Below are 25836 nucleotides of genomic sequence, written 5' to 3' on the forward strand. Positions count from 1 at the left end.
GGAACTGAGAAGGAAGTAACCTACCAGCAGGTTCTGGGGTGAGTATTTCACGAATCCAATACATGTTCCTTCTCATATCTTTGCAAGGGCTCTGATGTCCAGGTGGCTGCCATCCTTCAGTTATCACAGTACTGTACCTTGAGAATGGACAGCATCAGCACTGTGATAACTGAGCCAGGGCAGCCAGAGAGTCACTCCCTGTCAGCATTCAGCTGCCGTCAAGGTTCTTAGCTGAAAGACCAAAGATACATTGCCATATTCAAGTGTTTCATAGTAAACCCTTATCTAATTATAGTGTGAAGTTAAGTTGGGAAGATTTATACATTTTACATTTCAAGCTATTGCTTTCTCCAACAGGCAACTCAACACTTTTGCATGTTGAATTGAACTTAGTTCAGGATGTTCACTGCCAAAATCCATTTCATTTCCTTGTATTCTGCCAACTTTTCCATATTTGTATGGTAAGGCTCATGGACTCAAGCCTATGTAACTAGTAAACCAACTCTTGACCTCGCAGTATTCACATACTTTTTCTTATACAGAGGAATCAATCAATAATATATAATCAAGAAAAACTGAGCCCAAATGTGGCAGGGCCAATTCACAATCCATTCAGTGCTTTGCCCATTTGAGAACACTTATCTGGAAGACCAAGTCTGTTCCCATCTCTTTGCATCAGTTCTTTATCCCACATATATTGTTTAGTGAGTATCATTAGCAAACCATCAACATAAATCTCTAATTGCTTTACAGAAGATGAGGCTGGCCACTACCTTGAACTGCTGCAGTTCTTTAATGAGGGTGGAGAGCTCCAAGATTTTGTCTCAGCAATGATGAAGCAGTAACAATATATTTCATTTGGAGGGATATCTGCAGGTAGTGGCACGCCTTCAGGTATGTTGTTGGACCTAGTGATGTAGGTTATGAGTTTGAGTACTGTAGATGGGATACCAGACAGACCATTTATCACTAAAGGTTACTGGAGTTGCACTCATCCAAGCATGTGCACAACCCTGACGTATGTCTTGCAGATGGTGGAAGGGCTTTGAGTAGATAGGAAGCAAGTCACTCTCCATAGAATACCTAGCCTTTGAATTCTGTGTTTCTGCCAGGTGCATGGTGTTACACTGCACCATAAATGTGCTTAGTTCTATCACTAAAAAGGATAGATCTGGTGATGGATATGGAGTCCAAAAGTACAAGTCACTTGAAATACCAATGTGGATTAATAAATCAAAGCACTCTGCTCATCTCCAAATGGATATTTGCGTTAATTATTTTATTTGAACTTGGCTAGACCTGGAATACTGTGAAAGGTTCATATACGAGTAGATAGCAATGGTCGATGAAAGGTGCAAAAACAAACAGGAGATCACCAGAACTGAGAAGTTATATACATTTCCAGATACAAGAGAGAGAGGCAACTTAACAATTAGATCTTCAACATTCTGAAAAGCTTGATAGAGAATAAATGGAGATGTAGTTTCTACTTGCAGAGAAGGCATGTACATGGTCATGCATAGAAAATTTAAAAGACACTTATTTACGCAACGTATTACTGGAACATGCAGCCAGGTGTCATACAAAAATGGTTTAGGTGAATAAGAGCAATTATGCATTTAAGAGGAAGTTAGATAAACAGATAGAGCAAAAAAAAAGGAACAGGATGATATTTTTACTGAGGTTAGATGTAGAATGGTGGAAGGAGATGCACACAAACACTAAAATTGAGATGGCGGTGAAGTAAACGGCCTGATCTTGGACTTGCATCAGATACCAAATGGAATGAGCATTAACACTCTGAAGACAGTCCCATATCATCTTACTCATCTATATACCAGGGCAGGGCAATTATTTATAGAGACAGCATCCCTGTATTAACTTGAAATAAGATACATATGACAGCCAAGGTAAAGAGAAGCTGCAGATACAGTAATCTAATATAAATTTATTCTGATTGCCCCAGGACTATACCTGAAATAAAATTAATTCTGCATTCACTTGCCTAACACCAAGGCTATTGAAAATGAAGAAAGAATACTTCAGGATTATTTTTACTGCAGCCAATACAAAAAAAAACTTCCTATTGGTTTGGACGGTTTCACTTTCAGCAACATGTACGTTTTAAGTCAGTTATCATACCTTACTCAACCGACAAAGACACACTATACCACATCAGACTATAGTGTGTGGTATGCTAATTGGATAGTGTGAATCTGGATGTTTATAAACACGACACTGTGACCTACATAAAGTGCTACAATCAGTGAATATCTTGGCGGTTTTGAAATTTGATTGGCTTTTAATTTAAATCACATTTTCCCAATTTAAAAATACTGAAGCAGTTTTTAAGTTTTTCCATTCCCTCTTGAAGGTGTTGCGTCAACTGCTCTGAGACGCTGCCTGAGATGTCTGAATTTCATCATATTTTGATAGCTCTGCTCAGCCTTCAGGCAGACATCAAAGCCACCATACTTTGTTGAGTTCTGTTGCAGCATAAATGGAAGCCAGACACTCAAGCTGGAGAAAATATTTAAAACTTAGAAACAGATTAAACATAGCAAATATTTTCTCCTATGGATTACACTGGATGCCTTCTGCTGTCAAACAGAATTACTTCATAGCAATTCTTCCCTTTAGAAAGGACCTAGTTTATATTTAGAAAAACAGAAGTTACTTCAGTAGCCTACAAATGAAAGCAGCTCTTGGAAAAGCATTGAGCTCTGAAGATTCAGGGTAGTTAACAATTCGGCTTCACTGTTTGCAAGATTGAGGGCCAGCACAATGACCTTTGCTGGGACATGCACATGTGATTGTCAGCCTAAGCAAAATTTGCCAAAAATATGCCTCCTCTGATGAATATCCAGGCACACTCAGTGACCAGCACTGTAAGGACACACTCTAAGGTAATTGAGCTCACCTACCATTTCTAGAAACATAGCCCAACAAAGCTAGAGGTGGAAAGAAATGCCAAAGTGCAAAGGTATAGGGTTGAACAACAGCAGCTGGCCATTGAACACAATAAAGCTCCATCTATAAAATCATCAGCTTTGAAAAGCACTTCCAGATGGCCTAGGGAAGTTCAAACATCGAGAAAGGAAAAAAAGAGATCTGAAAATTGACACTGGAACAGATTCTTGTCCTATTGCAAGACCAAAGATAATGAAACCATGCAAGGCAACTGACTGACCATGTACCATAGTATTTAGAAGGGGAAACTGCAGGATGAAAGAGTACCAAAACTACCACAGATCCTGAAGCTGTCAGATTTGTTTCACTTTTTGGACAACCATGATACAGCCAGGAAATGGAAATAATAAGGAAAACCACAGCAGCATTTGGTACCGTAGGAATGTAGGTAGGATATTTATTAGTGAAGTTACAAGCAAAGAAACTATTCATATGCATTGTTTACCAAATTTATGCTGAGCTCCTTCAGAAATCACTGTGAAGTAAGATCTCAGCTGCAAGTTGTAGCTCATGTCAAAACCAGCGACATAAGAAAAAGGATTCAAGTCTTACAAAGACAACAGGAGTTTAGATAGAGGTTCCGAATTAATTTTAAAAACGTAACCTAGGAATTACCATTATGCCAAAGCATGCACAGCCATATGTGAGAATGATTCTATTGATGAAATTGATCACATTCCTGTTGTCACTTAAGAGACGAGCAGAGCTGACCAAATTACTCAAGTGTTGACTTCAACTTTGCAGTAGGTTTAATCTAATACAGTTTAGGTTCCAAGTCAAGTTGGCAACTTGGAAACAACAAAGAATGTGGAATAAAATGACAACTGAGGTGTATACTTTCCAAGCCTTGCCCTGCCAAATGCAAGTTCCTTTGAACTTTATAGTACTGCAGTGGAGAGCAGATCTAGATTGCATGCTCTAATATTTTGGATTGCAGCTTGAAGAGATAACGTTCTAATTTAGGGATATACATGCTGTCATTGGGGCAGGTCTGATACTAAAGCATGCAGATTTACAAGAGGCAAGTGGCTCAGCATTAATCTTTAGCATTAGTCTTGCTTCCAATTCATCTGTTCTTTTGTTCTGTAATTCAAGCAATACTCAAAAGATTAGTCTCCAATTTGCAGGCAGGATGAGGTAGGGAATATAAAATATTTAGAGGAAGATATGCAGTAGTTAGCTGTAGTTATTATCGAAGGAAACACTGGGTTAAATCTTTTAAGGTTCATGGAAAATCTATCAGAACAAAACAGAAGTGGATGCAATGGCGTTAATGAAGAAAAACCTGAAGATGCAACAGAAATTCTATGTTAAGAAAACTGGGACCGAATACTTCAAGATGGCAAATGACAATTCACTCTTCACAATAGTTATTGGTAAGCTGCCTGGCCTGCTGAGTTCCTCCAGCATTTTGTGTGTTTTGCTCAGATTTCCAGCATCTGCAGATTTTCTCTTGCTGGTAGATACAGTGTATTTAGTTTTCTAAAAGGTGTCTGACAAGGTGCCACATCTGAGGCTGGTGAATGAATTAAAATCCAAGGTATTGGAGAAAATGTTTTTACCACAGATTGTTTTCTACGTGACAGCCAGTTTTCAACAGACAGGTTTATGAGAACATGAGAAGAGTAAGAATAAGATTAATATAGGATTGCTTTAAGTGGGTGGTCGATAGTCAGTGCAAATCTGATGAGCAGAAGAGTCTGTTTCCTGCTGCCAGTTTTCAGGTTGGAGGGTTGTAGTTAATGGAGTATTCCAAGTATGGGTCTTGGCCTTCACTAATTTATTATTTATATTAATGTCCCAGATGAAGGAAAAAATTAATATTTCCAAGTCTGCTGATGTTACGAATGTCGTGTGGAAGACATGGTGATCCTGTAACAAAATAATAATAGATTGAGTGAAAACCTGGCAAATAAAATTGAAGGTGAGGTCATGGTATTAGGAACTATTAAAGATGGATTAATATCTTACTGGGGAGAGACTGAAAATGGGTGAAATTCAGAAGGATCTAGGTGGAGTAGTACATTAATCACAAAATGTTAGCAGGTAGATACATTAAGTAGTTTAAAAAAGAAAATAAATTTTTTTCCTTTATTGTGAAGGGGGTTAAGGTTTAAGAATAAGGAGCTTTTGTTACAGTTGTACACAGAACTGCTGAGGTCACACCTGGAATAATATCCAGAGTTTGGCCTAATATACGCAGTAACATTGCAGGCTGCACAAAGGAGATCCCCAGACAAATTCACTGGATGAGGGTGTTGTCTTCTCAAGACAGGCTACACAGGGTTGGATCTGTACTCGTAGGCGCTCAGTAGAATAGGAAGTGAAGGCAGCCAAATATGCAAGATCCTAAGGAGACTTGACAGGGGAAATGTTGGGAGAGTCACGAAGAAGGGCACACAACTATAAAATATGGATCTCATCATTTCAAACTGAGGACAGAAATGTCTCCACTCTTCTATGGAATTCTTTGCCCGAGGGCGATGGAAGTCAGATCATTAAATATTTGAACCATGACCTTTCTCAGGATGGTACAGCCTAGTGAATGGTGACCGTCAGTGAGGATGCGTATCATTACTCATTTATATGTGAAAATCGTCAATAATTGGAGTAATATCAGAATGTACTGATGTAACCAAATTGGTAAGGGAATTAAAATATTAAATCTGGATGCAACAGGATGGATGACAGGTCTTATGCACTGTTTAAAAATGATAACCAGCAGATTTTGAAAGCAGTTGATGGTTAGAAAGAGTGTATCAGCAGGAACTAAAAGAGCAAAATGTTTATAGAGTGCTGTATTGCAATATTTTAATAAGCAACAACTTGCTATCAATCATTGCTATCACCCTTTGGGTAAAGTTAATCAAGTGTTTTATCTATAATTTTGTTACTTCAATAATTCTAAAGAACCACAAGGTGTCCTCAGTAAGATTTATAACTAGAAAACAAAAAAGCGGTTTAAATAATGTTATGTAATTTTGTAGGCATTTAAAAAAACATTAAAATTTGGCATCTCCATTGACATTGGAAATACCATGGAAAATAAAACCTACAAATTGCTAAAGCACGGATGTGTGCAAATTCATAGCATTCAGTTATGGTATTTATACAGATTTGTTTCTCAAGTTCCATGCTTTGAACCAACTGATTTAAAGACCAAATGCAAACTTGGCTTTGCTGTAAACAGACTTGAACAAAATCTGGAATACAAATCAGCCAGATTGCTGGAAACATCTTCATAATTTATTTTTCTTTTTGCACAAATCCTTGGCTCACTTACTTGGCAGTGGTGAGGATACACCACATTGTCAATATTCTTCTGATCTCTTGCAAAAACCCCATTTCATATCTCTAATAAGAACAGCAGGTTCATTCCCAGCCTTTGCCCAATTATCATCCCCCAAAAAGATCATAAAAATAGATCATCTGACATTAGCACACTGCTTCTTTGGGAAAGCTTACAGCCCAGAAGTTGTTACTGTGTTACCTACAAGTGATTACATTTCAGAAAGTTATTCAATTATAAACCTGCTTGGGAGAAAAATGCAAAGTAAATGCAAGTGTTTCTTTCAGAAGAATGGCATTTTTACCAGTCTCACAGAACTGGATATTTAAACAATGGCTTCGGGTCCAGAACTGGGGTGGGAAGAAAAAAACGATCAGACAAGATTCTTTCTGCACTTGGCCATGGCTACCATCCTTGCTCCAGCAGCTGAAAACCTGACAAAGCTCTCAGCCACAGGTCAAAAGTGCTCACTTGGGACCCATGTCAGAAAGCATATGGTAATTCTACGTAGAGGATAGGGAGGAAAGAGGACTGGGCGGAAGAGGTGGGAAGAGTGCACTGCATGATCCAGACCCTGCACTCAGCATCATTCAATCTCCCAAATTCTGACCTCCACTCATCCCAGGGAGATCAGAGTCGTGAGAACTTCCAAATTATGATAAAACAAACAGACAAAAAAAAATCATTCTTGAGCAAATTCTCAATGGTATTTTTGTCTTTTCATCAACTATTGATTACAAATAGAGATCAGCTAAAAGCAAATTTATTGTATTAATTGGATAACAATAACCCTTTTTGTTTAACATTTAGAGCTGAGGGAATCCTGCACCTACATCTCTGATAACACCATACTAAAAAGCACTCATTACGTTAATACGGGTATACAGACTCAGGACTTTATGCCACTTTAATTTACTGCCAGGCACCCACTACCCACAGCATTACTGCTGTAGAACTCCGCACCTGAAGGCTCAGAATGCAAATAGATATGCAGCCACTTGAAAAGATTACATAAAATGTGCAATATAGGATCATTTGGACAAACTAAAGCTGATCTTTACTTCCAATTTGCTTGCCACATTGTAGCCTTTCAGTTATTTATTCCCCCCTCTCCCCACCTTTGGTGTGCACTTGTCTAGTTTTAAGAATCTAAGCCATTTTGCAGTGTGAGTTCTACATAACCATGCTTAATAAAAATCTCCCAATGGAACCACTGGAATCCATCTATGCCCCCTCTAGATTTGAATTCTCCAACCTATTCATGATACTTGCACCAGTGAAAGGTTCAAATACTTACCAGTTTACATATGAAAGTGCTTTTCAGTCTTCATTTCAATTAGTTTTTCCATTTTTGTTCTGTTAAAATCCACAAACAACTTCTTGACAGTGATAAAACTGTTATATTCTCAGCAAACCATTTTAATTTTATAACATGGCTTTCAAAAGGTTCATGTACACAGACTAACAACCAAATGGAGTAGATAGAATACACTCCACAATAGTATAATGGGTAGGCTAGGAGAAAAAATCTCAAATTAGTAGAATTACAAGCAGCTTTCAAAGTGTGGACTTTTTTTGCTATTGATGATTCATTTGCAATTTATCATAAAAAGTCTATGTTGAAGTTTTGCCTATTTTTTTAGAAACTAAAAATACTGAGTTTTATTAAAGTCATTAACTGAAAAACAATCCTAAACTGAACCAATAACGAAATTGAAAAGTGCAAGCACCAATTCTTAGCTGAATTGAAGAAGGGCAGAAGTGAAGGTGCAGGAAACCATCAAAGTTGAAAAGGATGTTATGGAAAGTAGATAAATATGAAAGCTGTAGTTCAGGTAAGGCTAAACTTTGATTCAGAGGCCTATAAAAGTGTAATTTCACTTTATCACTTCCATATTTTGACAAGATCAGAGTATCACTAAATGAAGTTGCAAATCTTGACAGCATCCCTGCAACAACAAATCTTCTGCCTCATTGTTATCATTGTTGAAAGACTGAACATAAACAAATGGGGGGGGCAAGAGAAAATATAAACTTTGTTACTTCAAACTATTGCTGGAGTTAGTATTAAACTGTAACAACTTATGTTAACACCTCGCTACAAAAATGATCATTTTCATTCATGGGCTTTCAAGCAAAAGCAGAGATAGAATCTAGGTTTAACAATATGAGAAAGTCCCTACACTTATTGATGCAGTACAACCCTTATGAAATAGAAGAGCATAGCAAAGATACAGAGAAACCACTGGTTAAGAATGTAACAAGAACTGATATATCACAAGAAATTAAAGCCATTCTGCATATTGTCCAGCACTCTTTGCTCCCCCTTCCTATCTGAAAGATGCACGCTCAGGATGACCTCCACTTCCATGGGTGCTGGCTAGTCTCTTGCACCTTGTTCAAGTGACCATGGGCAAACAGAACCAATGTATTGGTAGACATTTAATCATAGAAAGCATCACAAACAGGTCTGATGTTTAAAACTGTACTACTTATTTGTTTGTTAAACTTGTAGCCCTTGACCTATTATCAAGGTTTTTAATTTTGTTAAAATAATGCACAGTGCCCGGCCTCCCATTCTCCCCTCATTTTAAACATCAGTTCCTTTGAAGTTCTGTTTCTGATTTACATTGGTCTAAAATCTGTGGATGAGAATTTAAAATGAGGAATGGAGGACCAGGAACTAATAAACATCCTTCTTTCACAGGCCAATAAATGCTACTGAATACCAATTCTAGAGAAGGAATCATGAATCACTTCAGTCCTATGACGCTAGGGGATCAGGGCCACATGATTTACAGCCAGCAACAAAGTAGGAATGAGGACACACTTTCAGGTTTAGGGACCAGGTCATCTTGTTCCTTTTGCTGGCTGCTCTTTTCTCTACAAGTGGATCAGGCATGTCGCAAACATTGCAGCATCCTTCCAATTTAAGCATTGTAAATGGTGAAAACACTTTTTATTTCACTAAATAAAGCAAGCCACACATGCATGCAGCGGCGCCTAGACAATATTCAGGCATGGCCTAATAAATGGGAAGTAATCTGATACTCCGACTTGACAGTGCAGGGCATTACTGTGGTGAGGCCTTCATCATTAACACCCTCAGAGACACCACAGACCAGAAACTAAACTACACCAGCCTCAAAAGTATTGTGGCTACAAGAGCAAGCCAGGAGCTACTGTAGGTAGGCTGCATCAACAAATCACCTCCTGACACCTTAAAGCCCTCCTGCCATATCCAAGGCATGAGTAAGTGACGTGATTGCAATAGTCCCCACTTGGATTTCTGCAGTGCCAACAATACTCAATTACCTCAACATCATCGACTCAAAGCCTCCTGCAACCTATCATTCTCAAACAGCGCTACCTCCATCACTGTAGCATCCTAGATGCAAAACGTAGACTGCAGTTACTTGCTTATGCTACTTAGGACATCACCTCTCAAACTCACAACTACCACCACCAAGGAGGTTGAGGGCAGCAGGCACATAGGAACACCCAGACTTTCAAGCTCCCTCCAAGTCACATTTCCTTACTTGGAAATACACTGTCACCCCTTCAACAAAATGACTGCGACAATTTAATGTGGTAATTCATCACCACATTCTTGATGGCAATTATGAATAAGCAATATATGAATGTTTTTTTGGGCAATGACCTGATTCTTAGAATATCTAAATGTTCTATCTTTGTTATATAAATGTTTGGTGTGTTGCTAATTACAAAAAAATACAAGTATATGTATTTTGAATAAGAATTGCTGAGGTCAGTTACAGTTTGTTCAAATATTACTGATTAAAGTTGAACAAGTGTCTGTACCATATTGACCTATTACTGGTCCCATCACATTTTCTGATTCATCATCAAGACCCACTTACCTCACCCCTGGCTCAGTTTAGCTATTACAGAAACCTTCATCTAGCATGCGAGCTAACATTGATATTCAGAGTTCTAAAACTTTCCACTCCTTCTCTGTAAACATGTTTCTTAAAACTCTTATCTGTCCCACTATCCTTTCTGTGGTTTGGTGTCAATTTGTGTTTGACAATGCCAGCCATGTGTAAAAGGGAGAGGAAGGCAGAGCACAAATCTATGCCCAACATTTGTTATTGGATTATTAATGATCACCAAACTAGATATTTAACTAGACAGGCAAAATAAGCTCGGGGCAACAAAAGGAGGTTTTGCTGCTTCGCTACAGTGAATATCTTGTCGATTCTTCAAAGATTTTCCACCATCAAATCAGGACCGCAGCGTCAGAAGAGCTTCTGAAGGTGCTAGAAATCTTGAATGACACAAAAAATGCTAGAGAAACTCAGCAGGCCAGGTAGCATCCACACGAATCCTGATCAAAAATCTCAGCCTGAAACAATCAACTGCTGAACTCCACCCCCGCCCCCCCCCCCCCACAGATACTGCCTGACCTGCTGAGTCCCTGCACGTATTGGTTAGGACTGCAGTGGAGCACTTCACTTGTCTGGTCAAATCCAACACTGAAAAGGGAAAACACTATTGAAGATTAAGCTGCCTACTTCACTGACATTGTAAGTTAGACTTAAAATTCTTCTTCTGCACCACTGGCACACCATCTGTTAAATCGGCAACACCTTCCAAACCTGGGACAAGTATCATCCAAAGAATGCCACCGCATCAGACATCAGCCTGACATGGAACTAGGAGTGCCACTTTTTATTCAAAACAGGATCAAACTTCTGCCCAGCAGAGTGTTTATTTAAAGCAGAATGGCTTATTATCCTTACAACAGCTTCAGGTTTATTTCCATTTAAAAATTCAGCATGCACCTGTTTTGTCACCGGGCAAAAAAAATTGCACAGTACAAGAATTTTGAGTGCATTGGTCATTACGAATTAGAAGGGCCATTGGTAATAGTGCCCTCAACATCTGAATGTGCTGGTGAAGAGCCGTACAATGCAGAGTTATTATCAAGTACTGGAATTAAATGGGATTAATTTAACGATCACTTCCAAATAGCATGGATAAGGTTGGCCATATGGTTTTCTTGTATGCTTTGTAATTCCTTGTGAGCTTTATAATTCTATACAGGGAACACATGGTTCACAGTGGCTCAAAGCTGTGGTAACCCACATTCTTGATACCAATTCTGAATGACTAGTAAACAGAGGTCTTGCCAGCACCTCCTCAATTCTGAACAAGTAATATAAAGTTAACATTCATAAATTAAATTCAAAACACCAAAAAGTTCTTCCATTTAATTTTGGTGTTGATGATACAAGTGTCTCAAAGGGGGTTACTCTTCACTTACAGTCAGTCGCATTGCCTACCTTGTTTAAGAGGGTGAAGAGGAGGAGCTGATTTTCCCAGAGATCTAGGAATTAGGAATTCGCTGCTCCGCCCTTCCTCTCCATGCACGACCCTCGATGTAAACAAGTTAGATTTGGACGTTGTTTCCAATCTTACGAGCCAGCAGAAATCTTCAAAAATAAACATACAAATCTGGAAAAGATAAATTAAAAACTCTCCAACCACAGGAAACCGAAGAAAACAGTACAGTTTTCCGAATATAATCAAATCGCGCTTACAAATAAAAGCCATAGGAAATTCAGAAGGAACTCACATTTTGAATTAACTGTAATTCCATCAGTTTAAAAAAAATACACGCTTAAACTTTGAGCTTTTTTTTGTCAATTTTAAGCCCCGGCTAGCAACAATAATAACCTGTATTATAATACACGGTATTTTAATTCTACACATACAGGCATATCTGTTAAATAAAAAAAAATTGTAAACATATCCAGCCAACGCAGCCACAATTGCAGTAGGAGACTTGCTCAGCCACAGAGCGCCCCCGAGACCCCAGCAAGCTCGCCTCGTCCTTAGTGCCCCGTCTGGAGCTCGACCGTTCCCACATCGCTGACGCTACTTGCTCAGTTCCCCCTCACACTCTCTCCCCGTTTTCCCTCCTTCTCCTCGTTCTCCTCTCTTTGTTTACATGCATATTATTTTATGACGCAGCAAATACACTCTCGCAATGTGACTGCCGCCATTTTTGTGTTTTTATTAAATCTCATAGCCATGTGATATATAAAAAACTTCCGGGTCCCACTTCGACTCCCCGGAGTGCGAAATAAAGTAGAATGCAATCTTTTAAAAATTTGCCTGCTTGTAAGATTTTTTTTTGCTGTTTGGAATAAATAATTTGTTTTGTGACTTGTTTTTTTTTTGCTTCCAGTTAGTTGGCACCCCAAACTGCTAGCTTTCACTTTGCACAAATAATATATTTGCTCACTGGAAGGGAAGAGTCTCGATGATGTGTGCAATTTGATACCTCGCTTCATGGTAAAGGACAAGGGTTAAATCGGTCTGTATTCCCTTAGGAGCTGAGCCCACCTCAGATTTGCAATTTAATCACTTAAGCATTTCTCCTAAATGTGGTTCGTCAAATGGAAAGACAATTGACAAAAAGCTATATTTGAGGCTATTGGAAACATAACATAATGCTAAACGGTCCCAAAATGGTTATATTCATAACACTAATTGAACTTGAAGTTGTTAAATTACGATTAAATTTTGTGTTCTGAAAAATTGTCTTTTAATCGATTCTGTGTGAATGGCATCAAACCAACGGAATGTGCTAGTGTCACAATAATAGGGTCATCTGCTTCAGAACATGACATATTAACCAGAAGATCAGAGCAAACTTGACTGATGCCTAGACTGATTAGGTGAGCTCCCATTTGAGTAAGGTACTGCAGTGTAGTTATTGTCTTTCTTTTCCCAATATTTTTATTGATTTCTACATAGAAGAATACAGAGTTCAAGAGAATACATATTAAAAAACAAAAGAAAAAATATAATAATACCAGGTACAGTATATTGAATCACATTAACAAACTCCTTACTCTATATGCATATAGATCAGAATTAATTCGTAAATTAGAATATAAACAATTTTATTAAAAATGATCTACACCCACTACCAAAGTCAAAGCTGAAAGACATTGTCTTAAAATTCTACATTGGAGAATAATCCTATTCTTTTTTGGAGTTTCAAAAAATGGGCAAAAAAGAGAAAAGGGTTGAAGCCATGAGTAAATACACCAGAGTTATGTAAAACTAGCAATTCCAAAATACTTTGGAGGATTTTTTTCCCCACTCTTGCTGTATTAATCCTTTATTCCAAAGGCATGGAATACTAATTGCATACTTGAGAACTTTCCAAACTGCTGTTCTTTAAGTAGCGCATAAGTCACACATTTGATTAAATGAGAACAACAGGAATTCTGCAGACGCTGGAAATTCAAGCAACACACATAGAAGTTGCTGGTGAACGCAGCAGGCCAGGCAGCATCTCTAGGAAGAGGTGCAGTCGACGTTTCAGGCCGAGACCCTTCGTCAGGACTAACTGAAGGAAGAGTGAGTAAGGGATTTGAAAGTTGGAGGGGGAGGGGGAGATCCAAAATGATAGGAGAAGACAGGAGGGGGAGGGATGGAGCCAAGAGCTGGACAGGTGATAGGCAAAAGGGATACGAGAGGATCATGGGACAGGAGGTCCGGGAAGAAAGACAAGGGGGGGGGAACCCAGAGGATGGGCAAGGGGTATATTCAGAGGGACAGAGGGAGAAAAAGGAGAGTGAGAGAAAGAATGTGTGTATAAAAATAAGTAACAGATGGGGGCAAGGCTGCCTTCCAAGCAGTTGACCTGGGTTAATGCCCCACCTCCCCCTTGTATGGGTAGCCTCCAACCTGATGGCATGAACATCGACTTCTCTAACTTCCGCTAATGCCCCAACTCCTCCTCGTACCCCATCTGTTACTTATTTTTATACACACATTCTTTCTCTCACTCTCCTTTTTCTCCCTCTGTCCCTCTGAATGTACCCCTTGCCCATCCTCTGGGTCGTTCCCCCCCCCGTCTTTCTTCCTGGACCTCCTGTCCCATGATCCTCTCGTATCCCTTTTGCCTATCACCTGTCCAGCTCTTGGCTCCATCCCTCCCCCTCCTGTCTTCTCCTATCATTTTGGATCTCCCCCTCCCCCTCCAACTTTCAAATCCCTTACTCACTCTTCCTTCAGTTAGTCCTGACGAAGGGTCTCGGCCTGAAACGTCGACTGCACCTCTTCCTAGAGATGCTGCCTGGCCTGCTGCGTTCACCAGCAACTTTCATGTTTGATTAAATGAGATTCTCTTAAATCTACATTGATGCTGGAATGTCTATTATGAGTTAGTCTTGTATCTGTAATATTTGAACTCAGAAATTAAAGTACTTGTTATTTAATATTTCAGTAACATCTGAGTAATATTCTAAATATATTGTTTGAACAAGCATTCTTTGTTTACATAATTCATTACAGGTTATATGTAATATGTGAATGGCATACATTATTACACCACCACATGATATGTGAATGCTTCAGTAGAGTAAAACAAAGTAGACACATTTTCCCAGGCTCCAATGTTTTTCTTTCAATTAATTTCTGAAACTACAAAACATAACAATGGTGATGAGTAGGTTTTTAAATGAACCTGAGATGGCTACCTACTTGTTGAAGGGAATGCTTGAGCTAAAAAATGTACAACATATTTTTCTTTGGAAAAGAGAGAGAGAAATTCAAATTTTTAAAAAGTGCAGCACATATTCCTTCACAAGGGGAGAGAGACATTAGAGTTTTAAAAAAAGCAGGAAATGGACAAAATTCATGGGTTTGCTTAGAAGGTTAATGATTCCAACCAAACCAGCTGAAATGAGTTTTGCTGATATTGTGAATGTAATATAGGAACATTTAGAACCAAAACCATTGTAGACTACAGAATGGTTTAGGTTATATAAGTGAAATCAGAAGAAAGAGGTGTCCATTTGTGGCTGAACTGAAGAGATTGTCAGGGATTTGTCAGTTCAATGTTGGGCTTCAAGATGCACTGAGAGATGGTTTAGTTCGTGGACTCTTACAAGAAAGCATTCAAAAATGACTCCTAACTAAAGTACAACTTGCATTTAAAAGGGCAGTTTAAATAACTGCATTAATGGAAACAGCAGACAGAGATGCAATTGAGTTGCATTCAGGAATGAAAGTGAATGTTAACAAAATTGCAATGTCTAAACAGAAACTCGCCTGGCCAAACAAGTTGTGTTACCGTTGTGGCAGGGGCTCACATTCACCAGACCAATGCAGGCTTAAAGGAAAAACTTGCAGAAAATGTAACAATGTAGGTCAAATACAAAGGGCATGTTGGGCAGACAAAATTAAGTGGACTGTACAGGGAAGAGAAAGAGATAAAAAGTTAAATTTCAGATTCAAAAAGAGCACTGGTCTGCATATAATGATGAGAATGACACAGGACTTGGTAGCTTTGAGATTTACAATGTGAAAGCTGACAAAAGACAAGCAATGCGGCTTACACCAGAAGTGAATGGCAAATTAATTAAAATAGAATTGGACACTGGCTCAGCTGGTTCAGACATTCCACAAAATGAGTTTGAATGGCATTTCAAAGGTACTGGACTGAAGTCTGCAGATATCCAACTAAGTATTTATACTGGAGAAATAGAGAACTCCTGTGGGAATGACACTCGTAACAGGGAAATACAACAACCAATAAGCCACGTTGGCTTATATGTTGTAAAAACAGAAAGCAGGCATTGTGGGGCCATAACTGGCTGAGACAACCACAATTTCATTTGCGACCCGTCCACTATTTGCATGCCACATCCCTGCAATGGAGTCAACTGAAAGCAAATTAAGAGAGGTACTGAATGGTGCCACAGCAGTGTTCAAGGATGGAATTGGAAAACTGAAACATATCAAGGATGGATAAAATAGTGTTAAATGAAAATGCCAGGTTTACAAAGGCAGTCTGGTTCCTTATACAATCCATGATAAAGTAGCCAGTGAGCGAGATCACATGGAGGCTGGAGGAAGTTTTGAGTGGAGTTCATGGGCAACTCCAGTGGTCCCAGTAGCCAAGAAGAATGTGTCTGTCAGGATCTGTGGTCATTTTCAGGTTACCATCAGCCCAGTACTGAAAGCAGGTCAACACCCTCTCCCCAGGATAAGTCAAAGTCAAAGTAAAATTTATTATCAGTGTACATACGTATCACCACGTACAACCCTGAGATTCTTTTTCTGTGGGCATACTTAGCAAATCTATAGAGCAGTAACTGTAAACTGTAAACATCAGGAACTGTTAACTGTAAACAAACAGTGCAAATGCAGATAATAAATAAATAGCAATAAAGAACAAGCATGAAACAAACAATATAATAGTCCTTAAATGAGTGTAGCTATCCCATTTTTATCAAGAGCCTGGTGACTGAGGGGCCATAAATGTTCTTGAACCTAGTGGTGCGAGTCTTGAGATACCTGTACCTTCTACCTGATGGCAGCAGTGAGAAATGAGCATGGCCTGGATGGTGAGGATCTTTGATGATGGATGCTGCTTTCCTATGGCAATGTTTCATGTAGATGTGCTCAATGGTTGGGAGTTTTTATCCGTGATGTACTGGGTTGAATCCACTACCTTTTGTAGGATTTTCCACTCTGAGGTGTTAGTGTTCCCATACCAGGCTGTGATACAGCCAGTCAGTACACTTTCCACCACACATCTATAAACATTTGCCAAGATTTTTGATGACATGCTGAACTTCACAGACTCCTGTGGAAGCAGAGCCATGGTTGTGCTTTCTTCACAATAATATTTATATAGTGGGTCCAGGACATCCATTGACACTCAGAAATTTAAAGTTGCTGATCCTCTCCACCTCTGATCCTCTGATGATTACTGGCTCATGAACCTCTGGTTTGCCTCTCCCAAAGACTACAATCAGTTCCATGGTCTTATTGACATTGAGTGAGAGGTTGTTGTTATTACACCTCTCAGCCAAGTTTTCAATCTACTTCCTGCATGCTGATTTATCACTCTCTTTGATACAGCCCACAATGGTGGTGTCATTAGCAAACTTGTATTTGATGTTGGAACTGTACGTAGCCACACAGTCACAGGTGTAAAGTGAGTAGAGCAGGGGGCTAAGTACATATCCCTGTGGTACTTCTGTGCTGATGGAGTTTGTGGAGGAGATGCGTTTGCCTATCCAAGCTGACTGGGGTCAACAAGTGAAGAAATCCAGGATCCAATTGCACAAGGGGGTATTAAGGCCTACGTCTTGGAGTTCACTGATTAGTTTTGAGGGGATGATGGCATTAACTGCCAAGCTGTAATCAATAAAGAGCATCCTGATGTATGCATCTTTGCTGTCCAGATGTTCCAGGGTTGTGTGAAGAGCCAATGAGATAGTATCTGCTGTAGACCTGTTACTTCAATGGGTGAATTGGAGTGGATCCAAGTCAGCATTCAGACAGGAGCTGATATGCTTCAACACCAGCTATAGAAAATACCTTTGAAAACCTTTTAGGAGGGAAATATTTCAGCAAAATGGACTTAGCAGAGGCCTACGTACAGACAGAGATGGAAGGAGAGTCCAAAGTGTTTCTCACCATAAACACTCATAAAGGGCTTTCTCATTATATGAGGTTTATTTTTGGAGTAGCATTTGCACCCGTACCCTGGCAGAAAGCTATGGACTAGGTGTTGCAAAACTGCCCAGACACTCAGTTTTACCTGGATGACATCATTGTTACTGATGAGGGTGACAAACAGCATCTCCATAATCTCAAGACGTTGTTAAAAATATCAGAAGATTGTGTGAGGTCAGTGTCTGGTGTCACTATTATGATCCATATTGTCTAATGAAGCTTGCCTGTGACTCCTGGCCTTATGGTACAAGTGCGGTCATGTCACATATTCTGAGTAATGGAAGTGAATGCAACGTAGCCTTTGCATCACATTCCCTTACGGAGAAAAGATGTGCACAGATTGACAGAGAGGCCTTGAGTCTGGTTTAGGGGGTAAAACATGTAGTGTCCATTTTCAATTCACAGAAGGGTGTTCCACTAACAGCAGCAGCAGCACAAATGCAGAGAAGTGCTCTGTTTCTTGGAGGACATAATTACAAGATCAAATTCAAAAGGACAACTAATCATGGAAATGCTGATGGTTTGCCCTGTTTACCCTTGGGAAAGGAAACACATGAAAAATTTACAAAAGAGGACACTCCTCTTGAAGTATTCTCCTGAATGCAAACCTAAAGTCTCCCTGTTGTGGCAGAGTTGTTCTAAAAGGAAACCAGAAAAGACTCCACACTGACTCAGGTCTGCATGGTCACCCAAAATGGCTGGACTGTGCAGCAGAAATTCCTGGTCCCCCATTTTTACCAGTGCTGAGGTGAACTTGCCCTTACCTTATGTAGGGATTGAGAATTGTTGTACCATCCCATCTGACATGCTGGTCACCTAAATGAAATCTCGGGTCTGAATGAAAACATTGGCTCGAAGCTTTGTCTGGTGACCTGGGATAGATCAACGGCTTGCCATGTACCATTTGGGATGCCAGCATGTCCAGAAGATGCCAAGAGCAGTGCCTCTCCATCCCTGGGAACGGTGGCCTGCATTGCCCTGCAGAGGATTCGTGTGGATGTTGTTTGATCTTTCATGGGAACAGATTTCTTGATGGCAGTGGATGAGCCTCACATATTGCTGATGTATTGAGAAGCCTCATCACAAGGGTAGGTGTTCCAGAACACTTTGTCGGTGACAATGGACCACAGTTTGTTGTGGAACAGTTTCAGTCATCCTGAAAATGAACGTTATAAGACATGTTACATCTGCACTGTACCACCCAGCTACAAATGGCCTGGTGAAAAGATTTGTCCAGAGTCTGCAGAAAGCACTGTAAGCCATGTCAGCAGGATGGAGTACACTGATCTGAGTGAGTTACCAGTTAGTTCAGTTGTGTCACAGCAAGATCCCTGCACTCAACTTCAGCAAGACCAAAGTGCTGATTGTGGACTTCAGGAAGGGTAAGATAAAGGAACACAAACTAATCCTCATAGAGGTATCAGAAGTGGAGAGAGTGAGCAATTTCAAGTTCCTGGGTGTCAAGATCTCTGAGGACCTAATCTGAACGCAACATATGAATGCAGCTATAAAGAAGGCAAGGCAGTGGCTTTATTTCATTTGGAGTTTGAGGAGATTTTGTTTGTCAACTAAAACACTCAAAAACTTCTACAAATGCACCGTATAGAGCATTCTGACTGGCTGCATCACTGTCTGATATGGTTGTGGGGGTGTGGGGTGCTACTGCATATTATCGAAGTAAGTTGCAGAAACTTGTAAAATTAGTTGGCTCCATCATGGATTCTAGCCTCCGTAGTATCCAAGACATCCTCAAGGAGCGATGCCTTAGGAAGGCGGTGCCCATCATCAAGGACCCCCACCACCCAGGACATGGCCTCTTCCCATTCTTACCATTGGGAAGGAGGTACAGAAGCCTGAAGGCACACATTCCGTGATTCAGGAACAGCTTCTTCCCCTCTGCCATCCATTTTCAAAATGGATATTGAACCCAATCAGGAGCTTGCTAATTTTCTCTTTGCATATTGCAATGCAGTACACTCCAATACAATAACTATGCTGTTCTTGGTTTGTGTCTTGCTCTCACACTTGGATTTGCTCAAGCCCAGTCGCAGAAAGTGTATGCAGGACTAACAGCTGAGACAAATTAAGGATTCCTCAAACAAAGAGGTTGGATGTTTCACTCTTAGCCAAGCAGTTCTGGTGAGGGAATACAGCGGTGATCAAAAATCGGTACTTGGGAAGATTAAGGACAGAACTGAACCACTCTCTTACATAGTGGAGTTTGCATCTGATATCATTTGGAGACAACACATCGATACACTGAGGAGAGCAGAGTCAATTGTTAGAGCAGAAAGGTGGATTCCACTGTCAGAACAACTTCCTGCAGTCCCAGAGTCAATCTCTACTACCACCTTGGAGGAGGCCCCAAAATCTGAGATTGTTTCCCAGCCAGAAGTCTCACCTGTCGAGAAAAGTGACCCTACGCCCCCAATCCCTAGTCAGGAAAGACGTTATCCCACAAGAGTAAGAAATCTTCCACAGTGATTAAATCTTTAGACCTGAATGGGACAATTTAAAATTTACTATGATGTGGATGTCTATATAGCAGTTGTATTATATATTTTACTGTATATAAGATGACTGGAGAGCAAAATGTTGCATTTTTGTGTTGAATGCATTCTATATTGAGATGGAGTTTATAGCTAAGCAGGGAGGAGAGTAGTATATTAATATTAAACATTCTTTGTCTGTTTACATAATTCATTATGGGTTATATGTGAGATATACGTCATTACACCACCATGTCATATGTGAGTGCCTCTCCGAAATGAAATGAAGTAGACACATTTTCCTGGACTCCTGTGTTTTTCTTTCAATTAGTTTCTGGAGTTACAAAACATTGCAGAACGGATGCTAAGTCACGCCAACAATTACGTAGTGAATGCTATTCATTGCTCCCCAATATCTCAGCACCTTGTTAGATAAGCAAAGAAAATGGAAAAGTGAAATCACAAGGTTAGTGAAAGGCTGGGCTTGGTGCGCAAATGAGAACGTACTGTGTAAGTTGTGGAGAGCCCCAGATCCACACCATCTGGGCTATACAAATGAAAAGCAAACATTGGCAGCACTCAGTGGATCAAAGAGCATCGATGTCGATGCTTTTGGTCAAGGACCCCTTATCAGACTGGGAAAGTGAGTAATCAAACAGGTTATGTTGCAGAGAGGAAGAGGGATGGGGGGGGAAAGGCGGAAAAACCCAGTGGGAATGTCTGTGACAGTATGCTGACTGAAATTGTTTAAGGGGCAACTATTTAAAAATTTGCGATTTGTGATAGGAAATAAAAGAAAAAAATCAACAATATCTGTGCAGAGAAATGCGGAAGTGAAACCCATTTTTTGACGATCCAATGAGCCAGACAAATCTGAGAAATTGAGATTTAATTGATCTCACTAGATGATGACACTCCATGTCAAAGTCCATTGAAAAGTTGTGGCTTTTGTTTTACCCATGATTTCTTCTAAGCTTGAGCATAAAGCTAAGAAGATCCAGGTTATCATTTTCTCATTCATAAAAGAATCACTGCGACTTTAAAGCCCCAACAACTATTTTGCTAAACATTGTGACTCAGAGATTCTGTTGGTACGAAATACACAATTTCATTGAGGTGCTACAATAGCGTAACAGTTAGTGTGGCCGGGATGTCAGAGTTCAGAGTTCATGTCTGGCGTCTCCTGTAAGCAAGTTTGTACGTTCCTTCCCATGTGTGCTTGGGTTTCCTGCGGGTGCTCCAGTTTCCTTTCACAGTCCAAAGACGTATTGGTTAGTCGGTTATTTGTTTGTTGTAAATTGTCCCATGATTAGTCTAGGGTTAAATTGGTGGATTGCAGCCTGCACGACTTGAAGTGCTGGAAGGGCCTGTTCTGCACTGTCACCATACCATTTATACTGGGTAAATGATGCAAATTATTACAGCTAACTGTATTTTAGAGAGCTTATAACAATGCAAAACATCCAATTGTGCCTTTCCAGAAGTATTAAGAAACTAAATTTAATAACAAGTCAGCTAAAAGCTTGAACACCAAGTGAGATTTTAAGGACTGTCTAAAAGATGAAAGAGTGATGGGATGCTTTGGAGGAATTTCAGAGCTTTAAATCTTGCAAAGGACAACCACCTTTGGTGAAGAAATTAATATTGTAAATAATCAGGGGACCAGAACTGGTGCAATGATATTTTAGCAGATTGTGGGTCACAGGATAGAATGGAACCACATTATCTTGTAACTGAGAAGTAGTGGGTGGAAAGGGAATGGGGGTAAGAGAGAATGAGTGTGGGAGGAATGGAAGGAGAAGGAGATATTATGAGCGTGGGATTAAGAGTGAGAGGTGAAGGTGTGTATGGGAGGGAGAGGGAGGAATTGAATGTGTCAGAGCAAGGAGGGCATGGGAAAGCTGGAGGAATGGGTATGTTTAGTAGGAGATGGGAGGAAGGGAAGTGGGAGCATAGGAAGGGAGTTGGAGGAAGGTGGAGAGAGAACTTGTGGAGTCCAAGGAGGAGGGTGTGCAGGTTGAGTATGGGATAGGAATAGATGATATGACTGGGTGTAAAGGGAGAAAGGACAGCAGCGATTGGAGTTGGGGAGTTCTTCTGCTATGTTGTAAGATATCATATGTTTCAATGAACATGGCAGATGATGAAAACTTTCTGCGAATTTCAGTTTTCAACTGATCAAAGTTTGATGCTTTCTCCTTATTTGAGTGACCTTGTGTCTGATCTTGCATCACTTAATATTTCAAAATGTATTTATTACTTCTTACCTGAATTTTTTATTTAATTTTTATTTATTTTATTTAGAGATACTGTGTGGAACAGGGCCTTCTGGTGCAACGAGCTGCACCACCCAGAAACCCGCCTAAGAGGTAAATCACAGAACAATTTACAATGATCAATTAACCTACTAATCGGTACGTCTTTGGACTGTGGAAGGAAACCGGAGCCCCTGGAGTAAACCCACATGATTCACAGGGAGAACAGACAAATCCTTACGGAATGAATCGCTGTCTGTAAGTTAGATGTGAGCACTCTTCACAGATTGCCAACACAATTGAGATCTCTTCCCCGTTTGGAAAAGTTGAAACTGAGGATGAAAGCAACAATGCAGAAGTTGTATCTTTTGACAGCAATAAAAGTGGTGAACTACTGTTGTTATTTTAAATAGTTTGAAGTAGACAGCACAGGATCAGAATCAGACTTAATATCACTAGCATATGTCATGAAATATGTTGTTTTGTGGCACCAGTACATTACAATACATAATAATAAAAAATACAAATTACAAATATATATATATATATAAAACATTAAATAAGTAGTGCAAAAGGAGACAAATAAACAGAAAGGAATTATTTCAAATACTGTAAAATATGTATATCAAGATCTACAGAATGTGACAGCAAACATAATTAGAAAGCAAATAAGGGAGGAGGTGAAGCAGCAGAACTTGTTTTTCAGATATATGATTACAAAATGTCAACAAGAAAAAAATATCTTTAGTTGTGCACTACATAGCAGTATTTTATTCTAATTTCCATGCCAGCATAAAACTTGAAGTTAACTCACTCCTGGAGAAAATAAAACTTGCTTCACAAATGCAACATTGATAAGAATGTGTGTACAGGTCAGTGTTGTGATGGGGCTGTTATGATATCCAGCTACAATCAGAATTATAGAGAAGTTTTGTACAAAAATACTGTCAGCAGTTTACATAGACCTCCACCTGTGGAGAAGGTAACCTCGTCACAAATATGGCTATATTGTAAACATAATTTTAGCTAATATCTCAGCTGTTGTGCTGTATACCAGCTTACTTTACAACTGTACTCATTCTTTTCATTTAGTTTTAGTTGACTGTGTTAATAGTTCAGACCTTGCTGAGTTTTCCCTAACTATATTTCAATGGTACAATTAGTTTCATCGACTAATTTACAAGATTTGTTTACTCAAAAAAAAAGAAATTTGAGTCCTCAAAGGATTAGAAAGATTTGACCCATAAGGAATTTGTCAATAAGTTGCTCACTGGGAAAACAAAAACAATGTCAGCATTATGTATAGCATTAACTGATGTCATCAACTCGTCAAATCTGCACAGAGTATCAGGATAAGTGCAATGAATAAACAAGATTGATCGGTCATTTACAGCCAATCTCAATATGATGGAAAATCTTCCCTAATTTACAAAAACAATGCCTGATCATTATCTGTCTCCTGGCATGCGGCTGGTTTCTGCAATTAATCTTCTTGACTTGGTTATATTTGCCCTCAGGAATACATGGAATAAAGAAGAGAGTAGAGCAAGTGATCTGTGTGGACTTGGAGAGTAGAGCAAGTGATCTGTGTGGACTTGCTGGAATCAAAATGGAGCAGATTCAAGAGACGAGGAAAAACGGCACAACCATTCTGTATAGAGCAGTTCATTATGCATTCTGAAATAGGGAAACAACTCTATTTCAGAACAACCCTGCCCTTCACAACATCTGATAATTATCAGATTACATCCAGTAATAAACAACTTAATTAGTGGATTAAATCAATGCTTTTCCCATAACTCTTGCAATATCTTGAATTTTATTTCATATATTGGTTCTATTAATCTTTATAATATTGTGAGTCAACTACAAGTCTATGAATTTACCACTTTAAGAGACATCCAAACTAGCAATCTCACTTCACTTTCTGTAACTAGAATGAACGTATTCGATGCTGACAAGATCATCGAGGCACTTTCCACAAATTAAGAAGGTGAAGTCTCTGTTGTGATCGGCAGGAAAGCATTTCTTGTTGCAATTCTTCACTTTGCTTTCAATAAGGATCCCACAGAAATAGAGCTAATCTTCAGAATTAAATACAAATTACTCAACCTAAACCAGCAAGATTCATCCAAGCTCATTATAGTAGCTGTGATATGCAAACAATGATATGTTTAGAGGCCTAAATCCAAGTCGCAGTTCATTCACGGAATCATATGTTGAGGGGCCTGCACTCAACTTCCACAAGACAAACTTGTCTGCAGTAGAGTGTCACCCTTATGGCAATATCCTTCAAAGTGTAGCTTGGGAGGTACCTCTCTGCAAGGACAAAGAGGAAGATTGATGAGGCAATTCGCCATCCTCTCCAATGCAGAAGCATAACCTTCTATCACAGGAAAGCAGCATAAGGTTTAACACAGCAACAATGTATCTGCAAAATCATTAAGTAAAACAGAGGCATAAGTTAAAGAATATCATTATTTTCTCATGGGCTAAAATCCCAGGCACGAAAGCAGAATTACATTCCATCGGCTACATTAAGCATACCCTTGAAAACAAACAATCTATTCTGAGCTCTATCATGGGAAGAAATTTTCTCAAAGCTTCCTCAAAACTTCCTCAAAACAATGCAAAATCCCTTCTGACTCTTGGAACCCATGATCCATGACCTAATGTTGGAGACAGATTGGGATGACGCTGAGAATTTGCTTCAATGTGTTGGAAGTAAAAAGAAAGCCAGTATGAATGGTCAAAGGAATGCAGCACCTTGCAAACCACCCACATATTAACACCACTGGGCAAGTTGCACCTCATCTGTCGGTAAGTCTGTGGGTACTCCATCAGCCATCAGAACACATAGAACTGGAGTGGGAGTAAACCGTCCTCTATTCTGAAAGATTGCCTCAGAAGAAAGAAGTAACTTAGTTAGTATTTTCTGTGCTTTTAAAAAAATTTATATTTTAGTTTCTCATTGATGTAGTGAAAACCATGAAGGTATGTTTCAGAAATGACAGATTTACATCTCGAATTTTGCTGTTTCATGCTTTCATGCACTTTTTGTGTTTTTGAATGATATTTTAGTTTTCTAAGAGCTGAATTGCTCTTGTTGGTTGACAAACTTAGCATGGGTAAACACTAACACATTTTATTCTGAACCGTGTTCAACACTGAGCACGTGCAACCAGTTCACCATTGTCACTTCCGGTTCTGGGGTGAACCACTCACAATGCCCATTGGGAACTGAAGTTCTTTATTATGTACACACGTACTAGCACATCTTCCCCTTTTAAAGAAAAAACAAACACAATACTATGTCCTC

The 25836-nt window shown here is 39.4% G+C and overlaps 2 long non-coding RNA genes across 3 annotated transcripts; one reads left to right on the forward strand and one right to left on the reverse strand.

Moving 5' to 3' along the window:
* The first annotated feature begins 1282 nt into the window (after positions 1-1282).
* LOC134354821 (uncharacterized) lies at positions 1283-24237 on the forward strand. The gene is made up of 3 exons (XR_010019897.1): positions 1283-4346; positions 22567-22631; positions 24035-24237. It is a non-coding gene; the product is annotated as an uncharacterized LOC134354821 (long non-coding RNA).
* LOC134354820 (uncharacterized) lies at positions 4343-12278 on the reverse strand. 2 transcript variants are annotated; one of them, XR_010019896.1, is made up of 4 exons: positions 11859-12278; positions 11566-11737; positions 7557-7615; positions 4343-4842 (listed from the first exon to the last, which is right to left on the reverse strand). It is a non-coding gene; the product is annotated as an uncharacterized LOC134354820 (long non-coding RNA). The 2 variants fall into 2 exon arrangements; XR_010019895.1 differs by lacking the exon at positions 7557-7615.
* Positions 24238-25836: the final 1599 nt, after the last annotated feature.

Source organism: Mobula hypostoma, chromosome 12 (assembly GCF_963921235.1).
Source record: "Mobula hypostoma chromosome 12, sMobHyp1.1, whole genome shotgun sequence".
NCBI classification, from domain to species: Eukaryota; Metazoa; Chordata; class Chondrichthyes; order Myliobatiformes; family Myliobatidae; genus Mobula; species Mobula hypostoma.